Source organism: Calidris pugnax, unplaced genomic scaffold (assembly GCF_001431845.1).
Source record: "Calidris pugnax isolate Ruff unplaced genomic scaffold, ASM143184v1 scaffold188, whole genome shotgun sequence".
NCBI lineage: Eukaryota > Metazoa > Chordata > Aves > Charadriiformes > Scolopacidae > Calidris > Calidris pugnax.
Genome location: NW_015091257.1, coordinates 10,919,900 through 10,931,897, shown reverse-complemented (window position 1 = coordinate 10,931,897; position 11,998 = coordinate 10,919,900).

The window sequence follows — 11,998 nt, the reverse complement described above, 5'->3', positions numbered from 1 at the left end:
ATGCACAATATTATTTCTAGGATTTTCCTTAAGTGATTCCTGTGCTTTTTCTCTTGATTGTTCTGACTCTTGTAAGAAAGATAAATATGCCTCTTCTGATTTGCTTGTTTAACCTGATAAGGGTCTTCTAAGATTAATTTTCCTTTCATACATTTGCTAATAAGGAGACATTAGCAAGCAGAAGATAGTCCCATTAAGCATTTGATTCACACTGGATAGAGATGTAGCATTACATTTCTCTAGCAGCATTGACCTTGTTCAACAGATCTTAATGAAGGATTGATTTTGATGTCATCTTTAATGAATACATGGACAAAAAGATTAAGTCTTTCAGTCAAGCTTATCTGAGACTCTGAAAATAATTGAAAAGCTTAAGGTGAGACAAGACTACTGTAATGTAACCAAGATACTAAAAATACCAGGCTGCCAATACAGCTATCAAATATTGATTGAGTGTTTGCACAGAAGAAACAGAAGTGAATATTTGTTTCAAAATTAATTAGGATATATTCCAGAATGATCAGTTTTTCTCCCTCACACTTTGTACATACTCAAGAGAGCTCAATAAAGCCATAAAATACATCTAACAAGTGCAGATGCTGCTGCTTACATGATAACCTGTTCCAACTGGGGCAGCGTGTAATTTTCCTGGGTGGCTTTAGACAATATGGAATGAGAAAAGACAATTAAAAGTGGCACTGCAATTTGACTTTAGATTTTTGAGTCTTTTAAGAACATAATCTCTATCTTCTAATCTTCTATCACCAGATTTTTTTTTTACATAACTAAAACCACAATAACTTAAAAACATAACTTTTCTTAGTTTCTGTGTGCTTTTTGTTAAAACCTGTCATCGTTTAAGTATCAAACCTGAAAATACCCAAGATAAGATGTATTTGCCAGTTTGAGTGAATTTTCCTTCTATAATAAAAAGTCTTCACAAAATTAAATTTGCAAAGTTTTCATCTATAACTAGTTCTTTGACATATACTGTAATTTAAAAAAAATCTTCTACTGACCTGATGGGGTTTTATATTTTGAGGTCTATCTTGTGAGGTCAGAGACTGATATTGCAGTGATCCTTGAGTGTGAGCTGTATATAGAGAAAATAATAACAGTAGAGCTTAAATGGTTTCCCTTGCTGCAAACCAAGGAGATCTAACCTAGCATGAAAGCAGTGAAAAAAATATTTAAGTAAAGAATCCACTTTTCTTTTTACTTCCCATTGAAGTGCTTTTTCCTTCTCTTTCTTCCTCCCTTCTTTAGTCCAATGGACCCAATGGACCTATACAATTACTGAGACTTGAGAATAGCATAACTTCAAAATCACAGTCTTGGAAAAACTTATTGGCAACTATATGCACACACATGCACTTTGGAAATCCATGCAAATATCTATTAATTTTTACAGTAAAGAGTATACAATATTTCTGGTTGGATAGAAGACAATTTATTTCTTGCTGGTTTTTCTGCTGATCATTTTATGCTTTGTATTATCTTTCATTCTGTGTTCCCATTTCCATTTCATTTCTTCTCTTGCTCTAAATAAAAGTGCAGAAAAGAGAAAAATCTCTGTACTCAAACATTTAATTTCACTTTGATTGCTGCTTTCACTTTAGGTCATATTAAAAATATTTCTAAACAACTGCTCTGTTTCTCTCTTCCCCCCCCCCAGTTGAAATCTAAAGATAGTGGATTGGTTGTAATAAGAAGCTATCTAGGGTTCATATTACCAGATCTAGCAGACAAAAAGAAAACAAATTTTTCATTTAATGCTTCATCACATGCCTTGCTTAAATGCATGACTGTAAAAGTGTGTTATTTTTCTTATGTAGAATTGTCACACACTGTCTCTTCCCAGTTCCACTTGGTCAGGTATTTAATGTGTAAGGGATCTAAAACAAAGAATTTGGCTATGAAAATCAAAGACCCGGTATTACTGTAAAATAACTTGATTTCTCCTGGTGAAATCAGAAACCTTTTAATGAGAAGAAAGACAAAAAAAAGTGTCACCTCTCTTCAAAGATACTTTTTTTTCCTGAGAATCACTATCCAGCAGCCCATTCTTGCTGGTGACACTGCTGTAATACGACAGACATCTTGAAGTTCTCCAGACCCTTCAATCTGAACACAGTGTCAGTCCCTGCCTCCACCCATCCCCTAGCCTTAGTTCACACCTTTTCATGACAAAATGGCATGAGCTTTTAGGGAAAGTTGAAATTTTTTCTATTTGCTTTCTTTCCCATCCTGCTTGGAAAAAGGGCTGTTATACTTGGACGGGTCACACAATTCAATGCTGCAAAGAGGTTCTAATGGCACTTGAGTCCTCATCCTCAAGTCTGAGCTTCTCTTCCTACTTTTCAGTTTTGTCTGCTTTTCCCCATCTTTGAGCTTTGTCAATGTCTCATCTGCTTGGGAAAAAGAAAAAAGTCATCTTTGTATTCAATACTTCTGCTTTGCCAAGACTGGCACACTTACTGAGACTCCTAGTCTGTACTATTTTTAAGAATGAAAGGCGACATCAGCTTTCTCTGCTAGTACGATCCTAGTCGTCTTTTTCCACTTCCTCTGGGAACTCTTTCCTTGGGGTTTCAGGTATCTTCTAATCTATGTCACAATTCCTTCCCTGTCTCTGCTTGCTCAATCGGGCTTTGACACATTTCAGGCAAAGTCCAATTCTTTGAGAACTGTCTAAACCGTGTGCACCTTTGTTTTCCTTTGAAACATTGAAATTGCTTGAAAGCTATTCATGTATGTCTGATGGGGTTTTGGTTTATGGGTTTCATTGTTCTGTTTCTTTGCCATTTGTGAAACAGAAATGTCCCCAGCTTAAAAAATACTATCAGTACTACTGTCATGACAGCTTTCATCTACAGTTACGTGACTTTCTCATTTGACCTCTCACAGTTGTTTGGCATGCCTGTTGTTAAAGGCACACTGAATTTAAGATAATTGCAAGACATCTGCTCTGTCTTCACACAGCTACAGATGCCCATCCGTTATAGTAAGATCTTCTCTACAGTCTGATGAGATATTCTGGAAGTTCAGTCCAGTCTTAATTTAAGGCCCTGTCTTAAATAAAATGTTCCAAGATAAAATCTTCCATATAAAACCTTCCAAGTCAAAACTGAAGGTTGTACTACACAGGTTTCCCAGAGGGGCTGTGTAATGTTCATCCTTGGAGATGGTCCCAAAATCAGCTGGTCCCAGATCAGCTCGACCTTCACTGTGCCCCTGTGATACTGTGACTCTGCATCTCAGATATTGCAGGAGTAATGGCTGAGCTATGACTGAGCTCCCATATTGCTCTCCTTCATGAGGTTCAGAAGGCATAATACCTGTTAGTCTGTAGCATATGTATTTCAAGTGATGACCTCATGTGACTAGGAAAGAACTTCCTGTGATATCCATTGTTTTTCATGAGCGTTGCTTTCAAAATAGGAATTCTGTGCCCCGTCTTGTCTGTCTTTTATTCTACTGCAAGTCTCCAGTCTTTCTAAACTTCAAAAGAAGGGACACCTCCCACTAGATCAGGCTGTACAAAGCCCCATCCAGCCTGGTCTTGAACACTTCCAGGGATGGGGGATCTTTTTGGGTTGGGTTTTTTTTTTTTAGAGAGGGAGATTGGGATAAAATTTTAGAAAAATTAGATGTCCTTAGGGAGTAGAAGTAATGGAAGTGGGATAAATGTGCAGTCTCAGCACATAATGGTAACAACCTTAACTGCTGGTTAATGCACTAATCAATGCCAGAATGATTAGGAGCTACTGATATGCTGACATTAAAAAATGTAAATGAGATCATATTATGCGTACTGTCAGTATAGACAGATGACTATCAATGGCCTGATTAAGTAGATTCTGGAGAATCTCCCATATCAAAATGTTATATGAGCTTGTTTAATTCAACTAGAGAAAATCAGAGGGACCCCAACTCTATGTGAAGTGGAAAGATGGTATCAGAGGTTGAAGAGAACTGCTTAAAAGGCCCCAGTTGCAAAAATTATGAGTATTATTTTAATCTGGAAATAAAAATGAAGTTTCTAGCAATGAAAGGAGTGAGGTTGCAGAACAGCTATCCAGGAGGAGCAGGTACAAAACCTATGTGAATATCAATACAGCATGTAAGGGAATTTGTTGGGGTTTTTTAACTCTAGAAAATCACTTTAAAAATTAATTTTAAAAAATCAGGAGAGGTCCTAGTCAAGCACTCAAAAGGTAGGACATTTCAAAATTAAATTTGCCTGCCTCTGCAAAATTGACATCGCCCTTTCTCACATGCATAATTTCTGCAGAATTCTTGTTCAATGCACAGGCAGTGGGATGGCGTATGAAGCAGGACATGTAGAAAGAAAAGATACATGAAAAAAGTAGTAACCAGATATAGGCAGTACAGAATAGGATTCTACCCTTTTCTCTGTTAAAGAAATCAAATATGTTGCTGTTTCTAGGATGGCTCACAGCATTCTCTATAGCTTTCCCCTTGGAGAACATAAGAAGTTCAAAAAGCCTCTGTATTTTCCTGATGTAAACCAAATCTCAGTTCTGACTCTTCAACACTTTTCACTAAGTGAAATGAGTAAATGGGGAAATCTAAATATTTAAGTGGTGACCATTGTTTTAAATTAAAGGAACAATTATTCACACACAAAGGAACAGGCCTTAATAAATTCAGGATATTGAAATAATATATATTTTTCAATATTTATTCCATTCAGGTTTTTTCTAAATATGAAAAGAGAGGGTTTAGGGTTGTTTTTTTAGGGTCTGCTTTACTTTCCATTCTTCATATAAGAAGCACCATTATGTTCTGATTCTCTATTTGCAGGACAGCTCATAAAACAACTTTAAAGAATTCAAATTAATTTCATTTTACGTTTGCAGCCTCTCTCTTTTACATTTCCAAAGGTATAATTCAAAAGGGCACCGTCAGTCTCAGCTGTCAGCCAAAACTGAACTCATGCTAGGTCAAGAAGTGGTTGCAGGAGCAAGCCTTACAGTAACTCTCCTACCATAATGACCAGATGGAGCAAGATTGATGAAGTCTGGTCCTAGAAATGTTGCCACAGGTTGGGAGAATTTGATAACTTTAAAATATCTTTAACATTTCTAGATAAATTATTAATAAAGAAACAAACAAACTAATGTTTGCTCTTCAGGTTGCTCCTACAACATTTTGTGCTTTTATTCTGCAGTGCCAAAAGAAGGGACATAAGTTAATTAACAACTGTTTTACTAGAGTCCCACTGACATCACTGATGATGCACATTCAAAGCAAAGAGTGAACGTGTCTGGATTGCTTTTGATGTACTTCTTTTCTGAAGTGCTGGCAGAATATTTTAAACCCATCAGAGTGTACTTTGCTCTTTGTCAACAAACTCACAGCTTTTAAAAAACGTTTAACCTTCAGGTAGATGCCATACTTGGCCATTTTGAACTGAGAAAGAGATTTAATGAAAGCTGTGAATATGCAACGTGAGTAGTTTCACAGAAATTTATGTGCATCCTGAACAATAAATGTAAACAAACAGCTGTTACAATCCCATAAAATGGCCCATCTGAGATTTTGAGATTAATTTGTACGAAACCTCAGCTTTTGAATCAGAATGCAAGAACAGCATGAAGGTTTTGTGAACCTCTGCCAAATTATCAACATATGTTCTAAGAAAAAGCATGGCATTTGCCTAAGAAAAGGGAAATAGTCATTTGACTTCTCATTTAAAACTACAACATTATTCCTGAAATAATGTTTCACATTCTCCATCTGCCTTTTTTCTACTATTTATTACTGGTATTATTTACTAACACTGATGTGCAATTTGTTTGATCCTGGATTTAGAAATACAAGAAAAGATGTAGTGAGGAAACCCGCCCACTGAAAATTTGGCAAAATACAATTTATGTAATTTCTGTACAAATACTGATGAGGATTCAGAAGGATCTATTGCTACACTGTGAACAGTTAGGAAGTTCTGTTAATCACTCCTAGTTGAGTTTGGTGCTAAATAAAATGTTGAGATTTATATAGAACCTAAACACTCCCTTTCAGGCTACCAAAGCTCATTGCTCTATAGCGAGTGCTGATAGCACACAGTGCTTAGGGAGGCAATATGTTGTATTTCTACAAGGAGCTCCAGCAGACAGTGCTGGACCACACTCAGACAGACTGAGAAGGCAGGTACATCCCAACTGGAATGAGCATAGGCATGAGGGTGACAAAATAAAATCAATACCGAGTTGTTGGAGTATTATCAAAGTTATTCATCCGTGCTGTCCTCTACTGGCGTGGTTATGCTTTTCAGAAGGGCTAATGGGATTCCATGTCATAAAAGTAGGAAGGGAAAACACCATGAAAATAATGATAGATGTTAAAAAAGCAGAAAAATATAGAAAGCTTCAGACCTTCTGACTCAATAAATTCCAATACCCTTATAATTTCCCAGCTGAGTTCTTTCATTTGCTGGCATTAAGAACATACAACTTTAAAATCTACAAGTGAAGCATGAACATTTGATCTGGTTATCCATGGCTCCTTAATAATGCATCAGAGAGAAATGGGCATTTCCAAGATGTGAATCCACTTACCTGTTTTTGATGTTTGCTTTCACGTGATGCGAGTAGCATCTGGTAGTGCCTACTTCTCTACAGTTTGAAGGGAGCCTGGCATGACTAGCTCACATTCCAGTATCTCTGATAGAAACATTTGCAGTTGTTTAAATGAAAACTAAATTTACCTGTTTCACTAACCATATTTCGCTAATCGTCCAGTAAAAGAAATTTATGAAAGTCAAGAATCTCAAATGCATTTAAGCAAGCAATATTAAGCCCTAGCAACTCACAGTAAACCTTTCACATTACTAGGAGTTCTGGAACTGTTCCTTACTGTTTGCTCTTAAATTTGGCTGTGGCTTTGTTCTCAAGCACCTTTGGTGGAATTCATATTCTGTTCAGTGTTAAATCAGCAGAAAAATCAAAGAAAAGAAACCAAGTTCAGAATTACTCAGCATGAAAAATCTGAAAAGCGATCGCATACATTTATACAGTCACAGGAACTTTGACAAAACTTTCCTATAAATTTCACAGCATATTAAAACTTTGTAAACAAAATATTAAGAAACAAGAGTATGAATAAGGCAAACAGTTAGACAAGGGAAAAGTCTAAAAAGCCGAGATATGTGGTCTAATTGGATAAATAACATCCTCAAACAGATACTGGAAATAGGCACACATCACTTGATTTGAATGAATTTCGTTTGGAGAAACAACATGCCTCTTGCCTTTCAAGGCATTTGATTAACTCAAAGATGGGAGACATCATCAATTTGGTGATGATCAGATGTCACTAGCAAAGGTGAAGAGTAGATGACTTTGACAAATACTAATTGATGTGAATTAAAATTCAAAACAGTACAGTGACAAATGGTGGTGGTGGTGGATATTCATCTCCCTATATTCATTGCTGAGACTGGGCTGATTGTCTAGGCTCTCTGTATTGTCAACAGAAGGAGAGAAAAAAGCATATCCAGGAGATGATTTATCCCATATTCATTGCTGAGACTGGGCTGATTGTCTAGGCTCTCTGTATTGTCAACAGAAGGAGAGAAAAAAGCATATCCAGGACAGCTTTGAATGTGCCTCTGGAGATGCCTCCTTCTCTTCCTGCATTGACTGTAGAGTGTTTAGGTGATTTATACCTGATACCCAGCATTTAGACAACTAAAGTCAAGGAAGATGAATTCTACCCTGGGGACACAAAAAGGGTCCACCGTAACTTAGGAGTTCATCAGTTTTATTTGACTGAGAAAGAGCTGAGCATACTAGTAATTCACAGAATGACTCTAAGCCACTGGTGAGCTTCTGGCATGAAAGGCAAACTCTGAGAGATCCTGTGATGTGACAGACAAGAACTCTTCCAAAGACAGAGAAGTAGTAATGCCATTATATAAAGATGGTCAGATCTCATCCGGAATTTGATGTACAAGCATCATTGACAGAAAAGAACTATTTAAATAAAAAAATGTAGTATTGGAACTATCCTTCTTTCCTATGCTTTGGTTAGAAATTAAAACCAGGTGGTTTATTTATGGATGTTTTCCATACATCAGTGGTATTCTGGAATGACCTTCTATGAAAACAATCAAAACCCCAGGTGATTTTAAGATGGGTCTTGATGCTGCCTGTCTGCACTGGGAACATAAATCTAGATTCAGTGAGAAGGGGGAACCCTTGAAATTCAAAGATACAAATGGTGCAAATTATTCTGTAAGGACAAAGACTCCAAATGTAGTTGTGTTTAACTTGCTGAGTACAAATATGGACGTTCAGGAAGAAGAATGCAATTTTAAATGAGATTCCTTTTCAATAAGCTTTGCAGAGAAAATTGCATTTTCCTGAATTTCAGAATAAGTAGGGAAAGAAAAATAAAGCTTAAAAAATTAGTCAATAAAAATAATAAAACGGATCATAGTATCTTCAGATGTTGTTTAAATAAGTTGTTCATGGGTAACTCAGTTACACAAACCTAAGATTCTTTTAACAATTTTTATTCATAATACTACTATAGTTAAAGGAGTCCTCCTTTTACATGCAAAACAAGCCTTTGTGTAGAATCAGTTTTCTTTTTATTATCCAGTACTTAATTTACTCATTTATGTATATACAGCAAGAGAGGAGAGAAAAAACACCCAAAACTATTCTTTTTTTAAAATCAGTAAGTCTGGCAGGAGAAATTAAGTCAGGAGGAAGAATAGCAGCACTGGAAATGATAAAGATGTGAAAAAGAATTTGATTTGCAGTCTTACCTTCATGCCACGCACAGAGCCATGTGTGCTGAGCAGGCTGCCTCTAGAGATGTTTCACTTGTCCAAGGCTCCTCATGACATACTCCAACTTTCGGTGGAGGTCCCTTAACCTTTCCACTTCTGGAGGGCATGCTGGCAGGAATCTCCACAGAAGCATCTTCAAGGCAAAGGTCGTTTGTTGTTTTTGTTTGTTTTTTTTTTTTCTTTTCCTGACACCATATTATACCTGAAATCCAATCACTGTGCAAATGAAGCAGCTGAAAGGCATGACCTCATTTGTTCTGGTGAATAATTACCCTTCCTGACTCCTCAAGGAATGCATTGCTGCCTTGCTCTTGTAGTTCTTCCACATATTCATAGAAGATTCTCTTTTTAATATTCTGTTTCAGTGACTTAAAAAGAAGATGATGCAGTAAATATTTTCCTTTTTAGAAGGCAAGGAACTACTTTTAAAAGCAAAACCCTGTGAAGCACCCTTGATGAGAAACATACCCAATACATTTCTTTTTAAGGCATGGTTTTCAAGTATAAAAAAATTAACAATGAAAGGAGGGAGGAATAAAATAGGAAATAACAAGATCTGGTGAAAAAAAAAAAAAAGAAGTATAAACCAAGAAGAATTAAATATAATTATCTGCAATGTATGAAAGAAAATTGAAATTACAGTTATAAAAAGCCAAATCTAGTATGATAAATAGCTTATATTTAAGTGTCTAATCCAAATAGTGATCTGCATAGCTAACTATGTTTCAGAGACTTTACATTTGTTGAAACTGCACTGTTGTAAGGTACATCTGGCTGCTTCAGGCAGTGATGGTTCAGCGTTATTGAGGAGAAAGTCAGCTGTGCAGTTAGCTGTACTTTTGTTCCTATAATATATTTGCTCGCAGAACTGACCTACAGTAGAAGACCTAAATTAAGTATTTAATGGGGCTTCAAAGTTTTAAAGCTTTCCACTGAAATATGCTGACTTTGTACTAGAACTAAGAGAGGGAGCACGGGAAGTTTTCTGCTCTTACTGCAGAAAGCAGTTAACAATCAGCTGGAGCACTGAACATGGGTTTATGTACCAGGAAAAGTTTGATGTTGGGACTGTTCTTTCTGAAGGTTGTCAGTTCTTTGGGTCACCCATGAAGATTCAAGAGGTATCAGAAATTGCAGAGAGGATGACAGCGTGATCAGTCTCAGCAAAACTACAGACCAGGATATTCTGCAGGCATCCATGAGTTCTGCATTGCTGACTCAGGGATAGACTAGATCCTCAGCTGCATCTGTGGCCATTTCAAAGGCAATAGAAGAATCAAAGTAAAACTGGATCCTCTGGCATCTCTTTCAGCAAAAACAATCCTGGCCATCTGGAATATGGGACTCCCATGAGGAAGTGCTAAGATCATATCTTTCCATGGACACTGGAAGACTTCCTAATTTATATTAAGGAACTCAACACTTCTACTGAAACCAAAGCCTGGAGCACTGGCTGAAGTCTTCAGGTTGTCACCATCAACATCTAAATACACCACTTTCAAAAGTATCGCACATACAAACTTACAGTTTAGAACATGAAAAAGAACATTTTCAAGGATAAGCTATTGATGACATTTCCTGTCACCCCATGCTGTCATTTTAAAGGCATAGGCAATACAGAGGAATCTTGCAATGCATTGCCAAGAAGGATTTAGAAAACATTCTTTCTCTCTGAAGAGCAACTTGAAAAAACACTGTAAAAACCATTGCGTAATATCTCCATGTCTCCTGTATCAAATAATGATTTGAAAATGTTTTTTTGTATTTGTTGTTACCAGTTGTCTGCAAATTCTGTATTAGAGGCAACTATCTTCTTTTGGCCCTTTGCTTGTAGTAAGAAACAACAATAACACTGTTTATTATTAGAAGTTTAATTCCACCTTTGTTGATACAGACTGCTGTCCCATTATCCTTTAATGGTCATTCACAGGTGGAATAGAAATTGGCCTTTGAGAAAGAAACATAACTTACCAGTAATTAGTCTTCTTTAGGATGCATGGTCTATAAATAAATCTGTTCTCAGGGTACACCTACACCTTATCACTCCAGACTGCAGAGATTTTCCTTTTGCAGTAACTACGGAGGATGCATTCACACTGTTGTCATCACCTTTGGCACAACCACATAAAAAACCTAGTGTGCCATAAACCATTTTAATTCCTTCTTGGTCACAGAGACACCATCTAAAACACTGAAGGAAACCCTGCTAATAGAGCTCAGGATGTCTTCTTTTTTCACTCTTAAATTAATATCCACAGGTTCGTTTACACTTTATACAATTACCTGCCATAAATTATCTAGCAGAGGTTCTTGATGTCCCTCATGCAAACAGCACTTCTGTATTGACTCTAGCAAGTGCTGTGGCAGCTCTTGAGGTAGATCATCAGAAATGGCACAGTGCCTGGGGAAAGAATGGTAGATATATAGCAGTTCAGTAACTCAACAGTCTCGCTGAAGCTGTATACTCAGTTGGAAGTATCAATTTCTAAATTTTATAGCAAATACTGAAACACAAAGCATCCATCTAGATAACTACTGGATCTGTCAGAGATATACACGGTCTGTATGTTCTGAGAAAGCCTGGAGTACAAATATAAAGGGAGCTCTTTTGGTATTAAAGATAGAAAATAAGGCACATTTCTTAGAAGCATAAAGGAACGTGAAGGAAAACATAAATCAAAGTGATGTTAAGACAGCACCTTCAGCAAAAATGATGGCTGCATCTTAAGAGATGGTCTGTCTTTGAAGAATAAGGTCAAAGGAGGAACCACAGGGCTATGAATTTATCTTGTTTTTCTAACAGAGAGATAACAACAAAGCAAGCCACCTTCTTTTTTGAGGAGGAGAATCCATGAGAATGTGAAACACCAAATTCAAATTCCCATAACTCGCTTGTTGGAGGAAAACATCTCGATCACCTTAGAACTTAAGGCTGAGATGGATGTTAAATTGACTTCAGTAAGGGCAAGGAACTTACAACAAAGGACTAGACTACTTCAGTTTGAGCAGGTAACTTGGAACAGTCTGAATTGATGGGAAGGGGAGGAAGACCAACAAACACATCAACCCAAAAGGCTAACCTAGTTAATAACATGAATCCCCTTCCACTATTTATAAGGCTGTCTCTGAAAAAGCAAGCCTTTCTGCATCTGCAGCATGGAGAAAAGCATTTCA